This window comes from Calypte anna, chromosome 1 (genome assembly GCF_003957555.1).
Source record: "Calypte anna isolate BGI_N300 chromosome 1, bCalAnn1_v1.p, whole genome shotgun sequence".
NCBI lineage: Eukaryota > Metazoa > Chordata > Aves > Apodiformes > Trochilidae > Calypte > Calypte anna.
This window is the reverse complement of record NC_044244.1, coordinates 2,919,591-2,937,983: the sequence shown is the minus strand read 5'-3', so window position 1 is coordinate 2,937,983 and position 18,393 is coordinate 2,919,591.

Sequence of the window (18,393 nt, the reverse complement as noted above, 5' to 3'; positions counted from 1 at the left end):
CACTGGGATGCATCCCCAGCATTTCTATTTTGGTTGTAATTTAGCAACTGAAATGATTTGGTCTGGTCACCAGGTGTTCAAAACCCTTTCATGTTCTTCAAGGTCTTCTTCTCCATCAAGATGTACATTCCTCAAGCCCTGCCTGTGGTCACAGGAAGGACACAAACTGTGCTGGTTATTTTTTTTTTTTTGCTGTAAAGGTAAATGAAGATGAGCAAATCAATAAACAGTGGCAGCTGGTGAGTTGCCTTCACCCAGATGATGGAATCATGTCTGTGCACTTTTAAAAACAAAACCAAACATCATCAATGAAGAAATCCAACACAAACAAAGAAGCCAAATCTTTGGTTTACATCTTTTCCACTGGGGAAGCCCCCATGCAGATTGATAGCACTTGAAATTGGGTTGGTCATGGATGAAGAAGAATTTTACAGGGGATCAATGTGTTGTTTCTCTCTTTCAGGCAGTTTCTGCTCCTGGAACAACTTCTCTGGAGCAGAAAAATAAACTCAGCATGAGAAAGCTCTCTATGAAAAAATCAGTGAGGAAAAGTTGGGGTTCAAATGCACACTTTGGTATCTTTTTGTATCATTATGGGGCTCAGATCATCTTTTTACACCAATCCTGTACAGGGCCTAGTGTAATAGAAGGTCAAAAAATGGCTTTATCTGCAAAATCCAGAGAAAAAAGCACAACTGCTGAACGATGACACTTCTTTACAAGGTGATGGTCTTCTGATTCACATCTCCTGTCTCTGACCATCACCATTTTACCTCTGTGGTGGATTGCCCTAAGAAGGAGCAGAGCTGAGAGCAGAAGCAGACTGCATTGCAGCAAGCTTCTGTGTCACTTTTTCAGAGAAACTGCACTGCAATAGCCATCATTAATAATTAGTGTTATTAATCTAATTATTATCGTTGCTCTTTCAGATGTCCCCAAAACCTTTGAAAAAGCTGACATCAAAAATGTGTTCTGGTTTCTGCTGCTGGGATTTGAGAGATGACTGCTTTGTCATTTCCATTTGTATATCCATGTCATGAGAACAGGCCTAAATGTTGAAAACTAAACTAATAACTTAATTGTACAGCCTGTTTTACCTTTTTTTTTTTTTCCTTAGTAAATGAGGATTAATTTATTTCTTAAAACACCAGGGTCAAAGGACACTTATTTGCCAACACATTTATGGGAGAAGCTAGAAAGAAATTTAACCAATGCTATAAGAGTTTGAAAGGACTTGCAATATAAATCCTTTAAACACCACTGAAGAAACTGGAGTGACTCTGATTTTAGGCCTGTCTAATCATGAACACAGCTTTTCTGAACAGGGAAGATTTTGCTGGCTTTGCTCCAGGTGAGGGTTCCTGAATATTGGAGTGGCTGGCTGGTCACGTTGTGGTTGTGGTAGCCAGAAATTTGGATTTAGATCCTTTTCCTACCAATGCTGTCTGTGGGGCTTGGCTACATTTTTTGTTGGTTCCCTTGGGATGGGTTTTTCTCTGAGGATGGATGCATTACAGATGGGCTGTGGCATGACAGAAGGCTTAGAAATACAGACAAAGTATCTGCTGGGGGTAAGTTCAGTTCCAGTCTGGAATATTGTTTGTAAGACTTAGGGGTTCTCTCAAAATAAATTAAAAAAAAAAAACTTCACTCCAAAAGATTATAATCACCTCCCCAACCAGGATTCCCATTGTAGTGGTTGTGCTGGGCAACAAAAAAGACCAAGACCCAGCTGGGACTCCAGCAGTCCCTTGTCATCTAGGAGGGTCACTTAAATCTGACATGAATTATCTAATCATTGCCAATAATCCTATTTGCTAGATGGGGCTGCCTCAGGAATAGCCCCCTGTGGACTATTTCCCCATTTCTGTCTCTTCCATGGATCTTCTCTTCATGACAGGCATTCCACTGGCAGCTTTCCCATCAGCCTGATGGATGCCACGTGCAAATGGATTGCCACCTGGGGTCACATCATCCTCATCCCCACCAAATGAGAGGATTGCACTGTTTTCCAGATGAGGTGCTGGGTTTCTTTTCTTCCTTCTGATATTGGACATTTAGGCTAACCTGAAATATTGACAGGTCATGAGTCTGGACTTCTGTGCTAGGACATGAGTGGCCAATGCCTCTAGTTGGCTCTGCCAAAATCTGATTTAGATCTTTTTCAGCAGGTGGGATGTCCAGGTGTTGTCCTCTTGTACCCTTACTACTGGTTTGGCCTGGCTTGGACTGACTGGGTTGAACCTTTTTATCCCTAATAACAAAGCTACGATGCATGAAAACAACTTGCCAGCTCTGCTCCCAAACTGGGCTATCACTTGATATCTTATCTACCTATTGGTATCTCCTTCTTCATTGCCTTGGACTGAGCCAAAAATCAAATGCTGATAATTGAGCCAGGTTTATAACCAAAGGGAAGGGCTGTGCCCCAATCCTAAATGACAAGAGCCAGACACATTTTCATTGCTGCTGAAAGGCTCATGAATGCCATGATGGGAGTTTAAAGCTGGAAATCTTGTTGGAGGAAAGGAACCTGGAGGTGTTGGTTCACAACCAGCTTGATATGAGCCAGCAGAGTGCCCAAAAAGGACAACAGCATCCTAGCCTGCATCAGGACCAGTATAGTCAGCAGGACCAGAGTTGGGATTGTCTCTGGTAAGGCTTGAATCCTGGGGTCAGTTCTGGACCCCTCATGACCAAAAGGAGTTTGAGGGTCTGGAGCATGTCCAGAGAAGGGAAATGGTGAAGGATCTGTAGAACAAGTCTCATGTGGGGGAACTGGGGTTGTTTACCTGGAGAAAAGGAGGCTGAGGAGAAACCTTCTTGCTCTCTGTAACTCTCTGAAGTGAGGTTAGAGCAAGGGGGTTGGGGCTCTTCTCCCATATTACAAGTGTTAGAACAAGAGGAAACAGCCTCAGGTTGTGCCAGGGAAGGTTTAGATTGGATGTTAGGAACAATTTATTTCCTGTAAGGTTTGTACAGGCCCCAGAACAGGTTGCCCAGGGAAGTGGTGGAGTCAGCATCCCTGGAGGTGTTTAAAAAAACCTGGAGATGTGGTGCTGAGGGACATGGTTTGGTGGTGGCCTTTGCAGTGATGGGATAAGGGTTGGACTTGATGCTCTTTGAGGTCTTTTCCAACAAAACCAATTCTATGATTCTATGATTTGGCTGGAGATGATTCTATGATTCGGATGGAGAGGGACTGTGTGCAGGGGCCTCCAGTGATAGGATGTGGGGCAATGTTTTTAAATTAGACAGGAACAGATCTAGAGTGGATGTTAGGAACAAGTTCTTTACCAAGAATTTAGTGGAAAAAATGGCACAGATTACTCAGGGATGTGGTTGAGGCCTCATCCCTGGAGATATTCAAGGTGAGGCTTGAGGAGGCTCTGAGCATCCTGATCTAGTTGAGGGTGTCCCTGCTTATTGCAGGGAGGTTGGACTGGGTGACCTTTAGATCCTTCCAACCCAAATTATTTTAAGATTCCATAATTCTGTTCTGTGATTAGCTCACAATAACACATCTAAGCTTAAGCTCAGCATCTGAACCCACATCCATCTGGGGAAGAGCTTCCTGCTAGACACATTCTGAGCACCACGAGGATGTGTCCACACTGTGGTCACTTCTCTGGCTCCGGGCTGGCAGGGACATGCACACACTTGCTTCAAATTAACCACTACTCCAGCCACAGCAGCATGGGTTCAGCTTTCTGTTTTGCAGCTTGTGCCAAAATTAATGTTGTTGAAGACAGAGTGCCACTTGATAATTGCAAAACCACAGAAAAAAATCCTATCTGAAGCTCACAGGGTGGAAAATACCTGTGTTCTTGCACTGGGATGGGTAGCAGCATTGAAGGGGAGTGGAGGAACAGACACAGAGTCTACAAGTGTTCAGGCTCTGTAATTAACTCTTTTGAGGGTCCCTGAGAGACACAAAAACCCCCCTACAATAATGGAACTTATTCAATATTTAATTGGAGGCTAATAATTAAAATATACCTTCTTGCAGCCTGAATCTACCTTTCTCATACTTAGCTGCATTCTTAATTATCAAACCACCCTGATCACTTCATTTCCATGGTCCTGGCTCTTGGAAAGACAGCAGTGCTGGTGTGAATTATAGCAATGTTGTATTATTATTTTTTTAAGAAAAGATACCTTTGCAGCTCATGAGAATAGGCATCCCTCAATACTAGGATATCCATCACTTTTGGGGTTTTCTCTCTGAATTTTTCAGCCTTGTTCTCTACACCTTATATCCAAAGAATAACTGATGTGAAAGATCAGGGAACCTTTGTTTTGTACCATACAGAGAAGAGCACCTACATTTTCTGCTGGTGTAGCTTTAACCTAATAAACAAACATCTTAGGAGCCTGGACAGAGCTTTTATTTCTGTTGTTGTTGCTGCTGGGTTTTTTTTTTTTGTGTGTCTTTGGCTTTGTCTTGCTTTAGTAACAATCTGGAGAGCTTCTTATATGGCATTTTCAGAGCAACATTTGTAATGAGCCCATTTTCAAACTTGAGAAGCCAGCCCAGTGAGCTGAAAAAAAAAAAAATCCTATTTTTAAGATGGAATCCAAACAGGGAGCTTTTGTCCAGGTCTTGCTATGAACGTTTGGGTTAGGACTGAAACATTTAGAAGGAATACAAAGACTCAGGTGAAAAACTTCAGTGCCTGGGGGCTCTTAAAAATCAGTGGGAGCTGGAGTAGCCTTGTAGCTGCTTGTTATCATTATTATTTTTATAGTTATTATTATTGTTGTCATTATTGTTATTATTATTATTATTCATATTATTATCAGTGTTCTACTGGAATTAAATGCATTTTTTAGCTAGAAGAAAATGAACCAAATATGTCACTCCCTTAGTCCACTGTGTCAACAATGAACTTAGAGATCAATAACAGGAGAATCCATTGCACCCTGGCAGACAGGGCTGTTTGGTCTGACCAAGCTGAAGAGATTTTTATTTTTTTCCCTCCTTTCTAACAATGTTATCTTAGTGCAAAGGTTACAAGAGCTTTAAACCTGACAGAATTATTGCCTGCAAAGACACACTCTAGGTAAAAGAGGTGCCAGATTCTCACTGGTTCTGCCCAGACTGCTGTCTGTCCAGAAGCTGAGTTTGATGGATTTTTTCTCAAAGAGTTTAATCTGTCCCTTCTTTACCATAACCCTCCTGCAATCTTTGGGGCTAGGCTAAGCAGAGACTTAATCCAACATTTAAAACCAGAAGCTATGCAAAGTGGGATGGCAGGTTGATGTTTTTTTTTCATCTAAACAGATTACCAGGAGATATTGTGGTTGCCCCATCCCTGGAAGTGTTCAAGTCCAGGTTGGATGGGGCTTGGAGCAACTTGGGAGGTGTCCCTTGACAGGGGGGTTGGAACTGGATGAGCTTTCTGGTCCCTTCCTATGCAAACCACTGGATATTTCATTGGTTTTATGATGATTCTTCCCCTTACATCTTCCACCTCTGAGGAACTTTCCACTTTGCACATGTCCACACAGCTGCTTTTGCTCCATTGCATGCACCTTTCATGCTTTCTTGTTGGGTGAAGCCTGTTTTTCACCTGGTTTTCTGCATTTTACCTTAACTCTTAGCTAAAAATCATCTCAAGCTGATCATCTGCCAAGCACCACATCTGCATCCTGGGGTTTTAAAGCACCAGAGGTCAACTTTGCAGAGAGAGTCTTTGGGAGCTACAGAAGTTAATTTCAGAAGGGAAGATCTACTTTGCAATTTCTTCCCTTTCTTCCCTTCATTCCTTCATTTGCCCTTGACTCACTCAGCTCCTCTGTCCCCAGTTTGCTGTCTGGCCAGGGCTTGCTGCCAGCAATCCCTTGCCAGCCTTGAATAATAAATACCAGCTAAGTGATGGCCTAATGCCAGGGTGAACTGCTCAGAAATATTCCCTCTAGGGCTCAGATCAATAACACTTAGCTCTTGTTCTGTGATTGAAGACAGGCAAAAAAACCACATTGTCTCCCCAGGAGCACAGGAGGAGCCTGCAAAGAAACCCATTTAGCTCCCCCCCCCTCAGGTCCCCAGGCATTCACATGTGCTTTAAAGAGCAGAGCTCAGGTGTATGATTTCTGCCTAGAAATACTCAGCTGGGACATGATATAGAATCATAGAATTGGCTGGGTTGGAAGGAACCTCTGAGATCATCAAGTCCAACCCTTGATCCACTCCCACTGCAGTTCCCAGCCCATGGCACTCAGTGCCACATCCAGGCTCTTTGGAAATATCTCCAGACACGGAGAATCCACTACTTCCCTGGGCAGCCCATTCCAATGCCTGATCACCCTCTCCAGAAAGAAATTCTTTCTAATCTCCAACCTAAACCTCCCCTGGCACAACTTGAGACCCTGCCCTCTTGTCTTGCTGAGAGTTGCCTGGGAAAAGAGCCCAACCCCCCCCTGGCTCCAACCTCCTTTCAGGGAGTTGGAGAGAGTGATGAGGTCTCCCCTGAGCCTCCTCTTCTCCAGCCTGAACACCGCCAGCTCCCTCAGCCTCTCCTCATAGGATCTGTGCTCCAGTCCCTTCACCAGCCCAGTTGCCTCCTTTGGACCTGCTCCAGCACCTCAATCTCCTTCCTGAACTGAGGGGCCCAGAACTGGACACAGGACTCAAGCTGTGGCCTCACCAGAGCTGAGCACAGGGGCAGAATCCCTTCCCTGGACCTGCTGGCCACGCTGTTCTTGACCCAGCCCAGGATGCCATTGGCCTTCTTGGCCACCTGGGCACACTGCTGGCTCCTGTTCAGCTTCCTGTCAATCCAGACTCCCAGGTCCCTTTCTGCCACTCTGTGCCCAGCCTGGAGCTCCCCATGGGGTTGTTGTGGCCAAAGTGCGGGACCCAGCACTTGGCCTTGTCGAACCTCATCCCATTGGAATCAGCCCAACTCTCCAACCTGTCCAGAGGATGTCAGAGGATGCCTGATATCAGGGCCTGGGTTGTGGAGGGAAAGGCACCAGAGAGAGAATACTGGTGAGTTGAAGTGGGACACTGTGAAGTGGGAATCATAGAATCACAGGATGGTTTGTGTTGGATGGGACTTTAAAGATCACCCAGCTCCAACCCTCTGCAAAGGGCAGGGCCACCTCCCACTACACCAGGTGGCCCCATCCAGCCTGGCCTTCAACACTTCCAGGGAGGAGAAATCAATGACATCTTGGAGCAATTTCTTCCAGTGTGTCACCACCTGTGTCACAAGAAAGAAGTTCTTCCTAATGTCTCACCTAAACCCCCTTCTCTCTGTTAGAAACGCTTCCCCCTTGTCCTATCATTCCATCCCTTTGTCGAAAGTCCCTCCTCAGATTTCCTGGAGCCCCTTCAGGTACTGGAAGATGGTCTCAGGTCTCCCTGGTGCCTTGTCTTCTCCAGGATGAATGATCCCAACTCTCTGAGCCTGGCTCCAGAGCAGAGCTGCTCCAGCTCTCCATTAATCTCCATGAATATGACCAAGATATCAAACTGACAGTGGTCCATGTGATGAGCACCTTGGATCCACCCAAAACTTCCATCCCAACTTCTCATTATTCTGGGATATAGTTAAAAAAGAGGAGAGGAGAGGAGAGGAGAGGAGAGGAGAGGAGAGGAGAGGAGAGGAGAGGAGAGGAGAGGAGAGGAGAGGAGAGGAGAGGAGAGGAGAGGAGAGGAGAGGAGAGGAGAGGAGAGGAGAGGAGAGGAGAGGAGAGGAGAGGAGAGGAGAGGAGAGGAGAGGAGAGGAGAGGAGAGGAGAGGAGAGGAGAGGAGAGGAGAGGAGAGGAGAGGAGAGGATCATCGCTTTGATTCAGCAGCTGTTAGTCAAGAGATGGATTTCTCTGGGTTATGAAGGGGTTTTAGTCCTCACCACAGTTAGCAGCATTCAATATGCCTGCTTGATATTTCTTTTTTTTTTTTTTTTTTTTTTCTATCTTTTTGATATGCCTGCTCAATCTTGACCTTGGGAGCTAGGGCATGGCTGTTTGAACTGGGTGTTTGCCAATGACAGACTTCATCTGGATTTATAATAATATATTAAAGTTCCCAAATGAGACTTCAGCATCTTGGCTGTGTGGTTTGCTCCTTCTCTTTCATAGATGCAACCAGAGTCCCTCTGGTACCCACCTGCCCTGCAGTCTGTGGTGAAGCCAGCATCAAGTTCCTCCTTGACACTGCCTTAGAGTTTAACATGCCAGGCAGAGCTCTGAGATCTGCTGATTTTTAAATGACTCGACTGCTGGAAAAGAATACATTGCTCTTCCTGACAGGTTAATTGGAAAAGCCCATGTTTCTGAGTCAGGGTGAGAAGCAAGATTGCTTCCAGCATCTAGAGTGAGGGATGGATGGTGGGCAGTGTTAGGAGGAGGGTGGGAGCCCAACTGAAAATCAGAGTTTTACACCTCAGCTTTTCTACTTCACCTTTCCAGAGGGATGGTGAAACTTTTTGCTTTCCACAGACTTGGGAAGACCTCTTTCCTACAAGGAAGATCAATCCTCCTCCAGCCAGTTGGTTGAAGGTATATTTCATTTTTGTTGTTGGCTGAAATGACATTGAGGCCACTTTCGTGGAGATCAACAGGAAAGGGAGGATGCAGGAGATATCCCCCAGGATATCTCTGGGGAATTCCTGCACTTTTTAAAGCAGGACCTGAAAATATGTTGAGTAACCTGGTCTAGTAGGAGGTGTCCCTGCCCATGGCAGGGGTCTGGATCTGGATCATCTTTAAAGTCCTTTCCAACTATTTGATAATGATTCTATGAGACTGGAGATAGCCAAACACAGAGGTTCTTCAGATACTGGGATGCTGAGAGCATGGTTACTGGTCACAGATGAGCCAGCTCAAGCGTTTAAAGAAGTAAAGTTACAAAAACTTCCTTCAAGTCTGCAAACCCAGTTGCCCCAGTTCCCCCAGCCAGGCACTCAGCTATTTGGGACTCAGTAACACTGGAGATCTGGGAGCAGAAATGAAAAGGTGACCTTGAGAGGTGCTCTGTCAGTCCAACCAGGATATTCCCCAGTCACATCCAGCATCTGATGGAAGATCTGATCCTTTCTCTGGGGCTGTTTTAAATTGTCTAGAAAATGCTTTTGTAAGTTGTGGTGTTGTTGTTGTTGTTATCATGGAATCACAGAATTATCAAAGTTGGAAGGGACCTCTAGACATCAACTCTCCCACTAAAACAGGATTATATCATATTTTTACATATTATATATTATATATTATATATTGCATATTGTACATAATGCATAATATATAACACATTCCATATTCTATATTACATATTCCATAGTAAATATTCTATAATATAATATTATAGTAAATATTAAATAAAATAAATATTCTATATTATAAATATTCTATATTATATATAGAATAAATATATAAATAAATATTGCCCAGTATTTTATACTGGTAAATATTCTATATTATATATTATAAAATATAAATAAAATAAATAAATATTCTAAATATTTATATTTAGTAATTAAATATTCTATATTCTATATTCTACACTATATGTTATATATTATATAGTATATATTGTATAATATATATTCTATATTATATATTACATATTATCTAATATAAATTATATAGTGTATTGCATATATTTATTATAATATAGTGTACTTATCATGTCATATTTATCATGCTAATTATATTATATTTGTTGTATTATAGGTATTGTATTATATTTATTATATTTGTTATATTTATTATATTTCAGTAGTCCTTTATGACCTAGAGCATCCTTCTATATTCTACCCTGAACCTCAAACCCTCTCACCCTCTGATGAGCAAACAAGGTGCTTCTGCACCTGAACCAACCCCTGGCTGGAGACAGAGACATTCCCTTGTACTTCCAAGAGCCTGGAACCAATGGAGATGTTTGCTGTGTTTCTCACGTGGCTGAAATAGATCTCAGGCATCAGTGCTGAAGGAGTAACATGAATTCAGTTCCTTTGGACTGCTTGATAGCATTCTCCTCATCTAATCCTTCTAATTTCAGGGCTCTCCCAAAAAACTTTGAGTACTGTAGAGCATGATCATGAAGGAGAAATTAGAGGGCTTGGCTATAAGAGACATCAGAGGTGGCTTTGTGGAGCAGAGAGATGAAATTAGGGGCAGAGGTTCTGGTCATGAGACTGCCCAGTGTAGACATGGCCATGGGTGGCTCAAGGAAACAGTTTCCCATTGGTAAGTTCATAGAATCACAGAAGAGTTTGAGTTTAAAAGGACCTTTAAAGGCCATTAATTCCTCCCCACAATGAGCAGGGACATCAATTAATAGGGCTGCTCAGAGCCATGCCCAACCTCACCTTTTGTCTTTCCAGGGATGTGGCTTCTACCACTCCTCTGGGCAACCCGTGCCAGTGTTTTGCCACACTAATAACATCAGATTTCTTCCTTTTATCTACTTGGAATTTCCCCCTTTTCAGTTTCAAGCCCCTTGTGGCCTCTCACTACAGGCCCTGCTAAAAAGTTTGTCCCATCTTTCTTGTAGGCCTCCTTTAACTATTGAAAAGCTGCAATAATTTGTCCTCAGACTCTTCTCCAGGCTTGGTAGGATCCAGATGACCTCCAGGCACCATCAAGCTCCTATACACAGTAAAAATGCAGAGTATGTAGGAAAAAAAGCCAACAGTGATGTGAGGTGGGCCAGGGTGTGCTGAGCTGGCATCTTCTCCACAGCCCCATCTTCTCTTTAATGTAGGAAGTATTTTCATAATGCCACATTGCTGGGCCTTGCAGGTACTGATGGAGGTGTAAACTTATTTTTGTGTCCCCCCCAGTTACAGTCAGGCCCTAACAACCTCTGAACCATTTTGCTCCTGTGGGTTCCTGGTGGCAAAATGCAAATTATAGAGGTATGTCAAAAGGGTTTTGTCATCCTTGGCTGCTACTGCTAAAAAACCATCAGTTGTGTAGCAAATAAAAGGGTTTCTCTGTCAGAGGCTTGTGGGTGAACCTTTTCTTGCCCACATGGGTGGTGAGCAGGTTCCATTTATACTTGTTAACATCTCTGCCTGAGGAAGGTGTCTTGTATTAGGATGTCTTGCATTAAAAAAAAAAAAACAAACAAAAAACAAACCACCAAACAGGTGAATTCCTCTTTGGTGTGACCTCCTCACAACCTGTGGATTAGGAGCATCAAAGAGAAAGGAGTTGGCAATGGAGAAAAGTGGGACTTGTGTGAAACTGGAAATGAACTTTCTTCTATTAAAACCTTGCAAGATTCACTTGAACTTGCCCCATAAACCTCAGACCTTTCTAAATGCCTTTTCCTGATACAGCAGCCCATCCATCCTTCTCCCTGAACAGATTCTCTGCTGCCACATTTCAGCTCTTGGGGTGGCCACAGGAGATGAGGGCAAAGACAGAAGCAAACTTCTTGTTTGCAAGGTTTTGTGTTTTTTTTTTTGTTTTTTTTTTTTTTTTTTTTTCACCTTGTCCTCATGCCGAGGTGCCACCCTTGAACACATTACCTTGTCCTGCTGATTTGCACCTCTACATCTTACGTGGGAGATGTCACCTCAGGCCTTGCTCCTCACCAAGCACAGGAAGGGAGAGGAGGAAATGAATAAAGTGAGCTTTATTTATTTAACGTGCAGAAGCAAGGACGGGGATTATAAGGATTTAAGATGCAACAAAAGGTGAATGCTAAATTGACACATTGATTGACTTAGAATAGAGGGTGTCCAGGGAGGATTAGCTGTGCAAGGGCACCAGCATCAGAGGGAAGGAAGCTGGATGGCAACAGGTAAATCCAACATCTTGCAAAAGAGCCTTGCACAGAAATAGGATGTTTTTAAAAGCTTATGGAGTGAGGCAGTGTCAGCATGGAGAGAGGATGGATCCCAGGGATGAAGCAGGAGCTACATGGGGCAATCCAAGTGGGAAATAAGTGGCAAAGGGTCAGAGGAAAGAGAGAGGTGTGACACGTGTGAGACATGAGAAAAATGAACAAGTTGGATCACTGTCACATTTTTTGTTATAAAGCAAGAAGTCAAAGAAGCCAGAGGAGCTCTGGAGTGGAGGGAAGCTACAGATGGAGAGGTCTTTTGTAGGGCACTGGGACATGGGTTTCTTCTCTACCTTTCTCCTGGATTTCAAACCTTCTTTCAAAGGCTAAGCTTTGGTAACTTTTCTAGCCCAAGCTGAGCAGTGTGAAAGGGTCTCCCATGATGGATCCCACCATAGGATCCAAGGAAGAGGTGTTGTATCTGGTTTCTCCCATTAACAAGAGGATCTTCAGGTTTATCCCTTTCCCTGGGAATCTGTGATCATCACAGTTTGATGGTTTGTGGGTCAAAGAAACAGATCCATGGGAAGGACACAGTGAGGGATCTAGAGAGGCAGCTTTGTCCTAACTCTTCAGCAATCACCTGAGAGCCTCCATCACTGATACTACAGCAGAAATCCCTGCAGTGCTTTCTGCACTTAAACCTGGGACCTACTGTACAAGAGCAACAACAAAAAAAGAAGGAGCAGAATCGTTGTTGAGTGTGAAGTAGAGAATAATCCCCCCATTTATTGATCTGAATTATCTTGTCATGGGCAGCGTGTTAGGCACAGGACTCTTCCTATTTGAGTAGGTGCCCAAATGCCTCCTCATACATCAGTGTTTAATGAGCTGTATTTATCTGACACGCTATTTTTGGACCATCTGCAGTTCCTCAGGGTGCCTGCCTGTTGCTATCCACCCACAACAGGGCACTTGACAAATAAAGCATTTACATCTCTGTACTTCCAGCTCCTTCCTTTCACAACAAAACACAACAACATCCAAAGTTAAGCCCACTTGGCCACCCCTCTGCTTTTCCAGTTTGCAGAAGCTGAGCTGGACTTGGGTCCTTTGAGCTGTGATTGGGTTTTTTCTGTCTTTGTTTTTGGGTAGTATTTTTTTTTAAATTATTGGGTTTTTTTTTTTCTTGTTTGTTTGGGTTTTTGTTTCTGTTTTTTGTTCTTTTTGTTTGGTTGGGGTTTTTTTTGGGGAGGTAGTGGTGGTGTATTGTTTTCTTATTTTTTTTTTATTCTTTTCTCCCAGTGTAGCTTGGCAGGAGAAAAAAAGCAGCCTCCAGTTACAGAGTGATTTGAAGGTTAACACAACGACCTTCGTGGGGCTCCTAAGAGGGATAATGATCTCTCACTCTAATCAACAATGCAGACTCCTTTTGATACCAAAATAGCAACTGTTAAGTAAAGCTGCTTTTTTCCCCTCTCTCTCTTTTTTTTTTTTTTTTTTTTTTTTGTCCCTTTCTTATATTTTTTTCTTTATAATTCTTTGCCTTTTTTTCCTAAATCTGTGAACAGAAGCTCAGAAAGCAAATTGGGAAATAACACGATCTGGAAATGGATGTGAGATAGTCTTCAATTAGACTGTTGATCATGCTCCAATTCAATTAGTCAGAAGCTGATGCTAAGTTTGTTACAGGGTCCTGGGGAGGAAAGGTTCTGACCCTGTTAAGATGATCACTTGTTGGAGTGGTTCCTAAGTGGTGCTGGCTATGGATATGCACACAGTGCAGAGCTAATGGCAAAGATTTCCTTTCTGCTCATGCTCTCACCTCTGCCACTGGAGCTGCCCAGCACTCTGATATGAAGTTATTCATGTTTAATTGCCATTTTATCCGTGCTTATCATAGCTGGTCTGCAATGTCAACTGTCAGGTAAACTGCCTGGAAATTCTATATTTACTGCTACAGTGCACCTGTAGCATATATTGCAGCTTCTCTGTATTACTGGACTGGTAGTTTATACTCAGTAGAAATTAGAGTTACACAAACACAAGCCTCCACAAATACTCAAGATGATTTTATAGCACCAAGGTGTGTTTTTATATATATATATATATATATATATGTGTGTGTTTTTTCTCTGCAAAATCTTCACAAAGAGATGTTTCTCACCATAACTCCTCTAACAAGTAATAAGTGATAGAACAAGAGGAAAAGTCCTCAAGTTGTGTTAGGTTTAGATTGGATATTAGGGAAAATTTCTTTCCTGAAAAGCTTGTCAGGTCCTGGACAAGCTGCCCAGGACAGTGGTGCAGTCCCCATCCCTGGAGATATTTTATTTACAAGCCAAGAGGGATGTGGTCTAGTGGTGGCCTTGGCAGTGCTGGGTGAATGGTTGGACTTGATGGTCTTAAAGGCTTTTTCCAACCAATATGAAGGTATTACTATGATTCTAAGTAGTAAACTTTGCATTTGGAGGGTCTACTTAACTAAATATCATCCTCAGAAAGCAGAGTTACTACGACTAGAGTCTGATACACCACGACACTTCCAACAGAAACCTCTAAGCTCTTACACTGCATGGCATCTTCTGATCCTAAAACACTTTGCTGTAAAATGAAATGACAGCCCATGAGAAGCCTGTGAAATCCTCTCTCTTTTCCTTTTATCCTGGTTTCCCACAAAAGAAAAGTAAAATGCTATACCTCTTGAGCTGCATGCTCTGCAGAGTGGTTCTTTCATATCTTGGGGGAAGAAGCAGTGTGAAGGCTCTTGCCCACACTTAAAATTCAGGCTTAAAAAAAAAAAAAAAAAAAAATGCTCCCACAGGCTTCATGGATAGCATCTGGAAGGGAATAAATGAAGCATTTACAAATGCATTCTCCACAGCACTTGCACAACTTGAGTCCAGAATTCTAGTGTGGAGAGGACATGACCCAAAGGTGTTGTCCTCTGGAAGTGTCGTGGTATATCAGACTAGTTGTACTAACTATGCTTTCTGAGGATGATATTTAGTCAAGTAGACCCTCCAAATGCAAGGTCTACTACTTAGAATCATAGTCATACCTTCATTTTGGTTGGAAAAAGCCTTTAAGATCATCAAGTCCAACCATTCACCCAGCACTGCCAAGGCCAACACGAGACCACATCCCTCTTGGCTTGTAAATAAAATATCTCCAGGGATGGGGACTGCCATGGAGGGGAATGTAGAAGTCAGTCTGTTGTGAGAACCATTCTCATTTTCTCATCTTTCTGTAGCTGGGAGGCTGTTCCTCAAAGTGCCTCCTTTCTCTTTTTGTGATGTCTGACCAGAGGGGCAGTGCTGGGAGAACTGGAGTCTGTCTGATGTGCTGGTTTTGTCTCTTAGAAAATAGATGAAAGAATGTGACAAAATTACTTGAGGAAAAACATCACTGTTCACAGGGTTAATTTTGTACTTGGAGAATGCCTGGGATAGAGGAAATCTGGAGTGGGTTGTTTTCAACTCTTCAGCTCAGGGTGTGCAACAGGAGAGATTTCTTGCTGCTGGTGAGTGACTCCAGGCACGACCCCTGATGCTTTCAATGCTTTTTCCAGCACATGCCATGGCCTCCATCGTCTTCTCACCTGGTGGACTCCAACCCTTTGTGCTTTCCTCTTCACTCAGTAGTAATCCCATCCAGGTACAATGACACATCTTAAGGTGTTGCTTTTCCTGTGTCACTTCAAAGTTCTCTCCACAAGGTTCTTCATGTCTCCCAAGCAGTGGAACCTGCTTCTAAGTTTTCCAGCTGTTCCCCCAGAACATCTTTTAGAAATTATGTAGCCTTAATTCCCAATCAAATCCTACAGGACTGGGAGGACACCACAGAACATCCAAGAAACTAGATAGGAGATTGGATGCTCTCAGTCAGACTTGACATCCATGGAGTTGTGTCCTCTCTCAAAAAATGTCTGGTGGTCAGTGTAAGGAAAGCTTGATATTTTAGATATTTGATATTTTTATCAAAATATTTTATATTTTAGATATTTAGATATATTTAGACATTTAGATATATTTAAATATTTTAGATTGATAGACTTAGTTGGTCAACCCTCACTGACTTCTGAGAGAAAGAGACTTCAGACTCACTGAATGAGTTTAATAGCACCTGCTAGATTTTTCTCTCATAAGTTTTTTAAGCTCAATTTTGAACCAAGATGTTCAGCAACCATGGTACCATAAGAAAAGATGCTGAACAGTTGAACTTCACTTTCAAAAGAAGTACCTCCATCCAACTATTCTGCATCTTCCATCTGCTATACTCAGCTGGTGCTTCTTTCTTTTGGATGAGTGAGCAATCAGACACCCTTTCCTTCCCCAGTACCCCAAAATCATCACAGAATCACAGGATGGGCTGGGTTGGAAGAGACCTTAAAAACCGAAGACCATCCAGTTCCAACCCCATTCCCATGGGCAGGGACACCTCCCCCCAGCCCAGGTTGCAGGATCAGGAGGATCAGGGCTGTAGATCACATCCTTCACCACATACAAAAGTGTGGTTACTGGGATAGTGTAAACCCAACACACCATGACTTCCACTACAGGGATGAGTTTGTGCAGCTCCAGGAACGCTGGAGATTTATTTTAGACCAATGGGGTGTCAATCAACTGGAAGGCAGGAGGGCTCTGCAGAGGGACCTGGACAGACTGGAGAGTTGGGCTGATTCCAATGGGATGAGGTTCAACATTCCAAGGGCCGGGTCCTGCACTTTGGCCACAACAACCCCATGGGGAGCTCCAGGCTAGGCACAGAGTGGCAGAAAGGGAGCTGGGAGTCTGGATTGACAAGAAGCTGAACAGGAGCCAGCAGTGTACCCAGGTGGCCAAGAAGGCCAATGGCATCCTGGCCTGGATCAAGAACAGCGTGGCCAGCAGGTCCAGGGAAGGGATTCTGCCCCTGTGCTCAACGCTGGTGAGGCCACAGCTTGAGTCCTGTGTCCAGTTCTGGGCCCCTCAGTTTAGGAAGGAGATTGAGGTGCTGGAGCAGGTCCAAAGGAGGCAACTGGGCTGGTGAAGGGATCCAGCACAAGTCCTATGGGGTGAGGCTGAGGGATCTGGGGGTGTTGAGGCTGGAGAAGAGGAGGCTCAGGGGAGACCTCATCACTCTCTCCAACTCCCTGAAAGGAGGTTGGAGCCAGGGGGGGGTTGGTCTCTTTTTCCAGGCAACTCTCAGCAAGACAAGAGGGCAGGGTCTCAAGTTGTGCCAGGGGAGGTTTAGGTTGGAGATTAGAAAGAATTTCTTTCTGGAGAGGGTGATCAGGCATTGGAATGGGCTGCCCAGGGAAGTAGTGGATTCTCCGTGTCTGGAGATATTTCCAAAGAGCCTGGATGTGGCACTGAGTGCCATGGGCTGGGAACTGCAGTGGGAGTGGATCAAGGGTCGGACTTGATGATCTCTGAGCTCCCTTCCAACCCAACCGATTCCATGATTCTATGACGTGTCCCTGAAGCAGCAAAAGTCTTGGCATGTCTGGTGTGGAGGGATGGCTGTGGAGAGATGGCAGGAGGATGCTGGTCCCCTAAAACCAGGAGATAAGGTGGGAGACAAGGCTGAGCTACCTGTGGGAGGAATTTGTGGTCACCATCAGATGAGGGCTGAATGATAGATGGTGATTTAAAATGTTTAATATTCCTTCCCTGTTGAAGGGTGTTTTACATTGGGATAAAAGGAGCCATAAATCTCTTCTGGCAAACGAAGCTCTGCTCTCCCACTCTCACTGCCCCCCTCCCCTTTTTATTGAGATCTCACCTAGAAAAGAGAAAAAAACAGATGAAGAAATAATGATGAATCATAGCAGCTGTGGAACAGTCCAGATAAATCCTGATTTGCATTTTCATGTGATAATTCACTTCTCTTGGTGCTTTCAAATTACTTTTAGAACCATATTAATTCTGTTGCCACAAAGTCCAGCATAGAGAGTAACTATGAGAATGCCTCAAGTGACAACTTCTGTTTCACTTTATTTGAGCCTTGAATGGCAGCAAGTGTACAACAACCTGGATCTGAGAAGGAACTTTAGTGGCTTATCATACAGCCTTTGGCTGTTCCAGGATGTAAATAGCCTGAAATGGGCTGATTTGCTCAGCCTGGTCCAGATTAAGTTCTAGAACATCATCTTTTCTTGGGATGTCCCCACTAGGATGCATGTCCTAGAAGAACACTGTTGTCTTGTAAAGCCACAGTCGTCCCAGCCAATAAATGATGAAGGAAAATCAGTATCCCTGCCAGGGATGATCATGCAGTTTACTTTTTTTGAACACCAAAGCTGTGGATTTGCCACAGATGGGAATGGGTTAAATAGATCTGCAGTATTTAATCCTCTATGTATGAAAAAAACATCCCTCTGCATGGTCTGGAGAGAAAACTGCCTCTGCCATGGTCTCAGCTGGTGGCTGTCCCCACCTTTTACTGTTCAGTCTCCACGAAGCTGCTTACAAGCTTCTCCCCAAATGTGCTACAGCCCAAGGTTACTTTAAACACTTTCAAAAGTACATTTGTACAGCCCGTGGCAAATGCAATAGGTTAGGAAGCAGCTGCATGGGCACTTCAGGTGCTCCATGGGAGGAGAAAGCCCAAGGAAGGTGATAAACTGTTAAAAGATGCATTTGGGAGCAGTAACCACTTCAAGAAGCACAGCT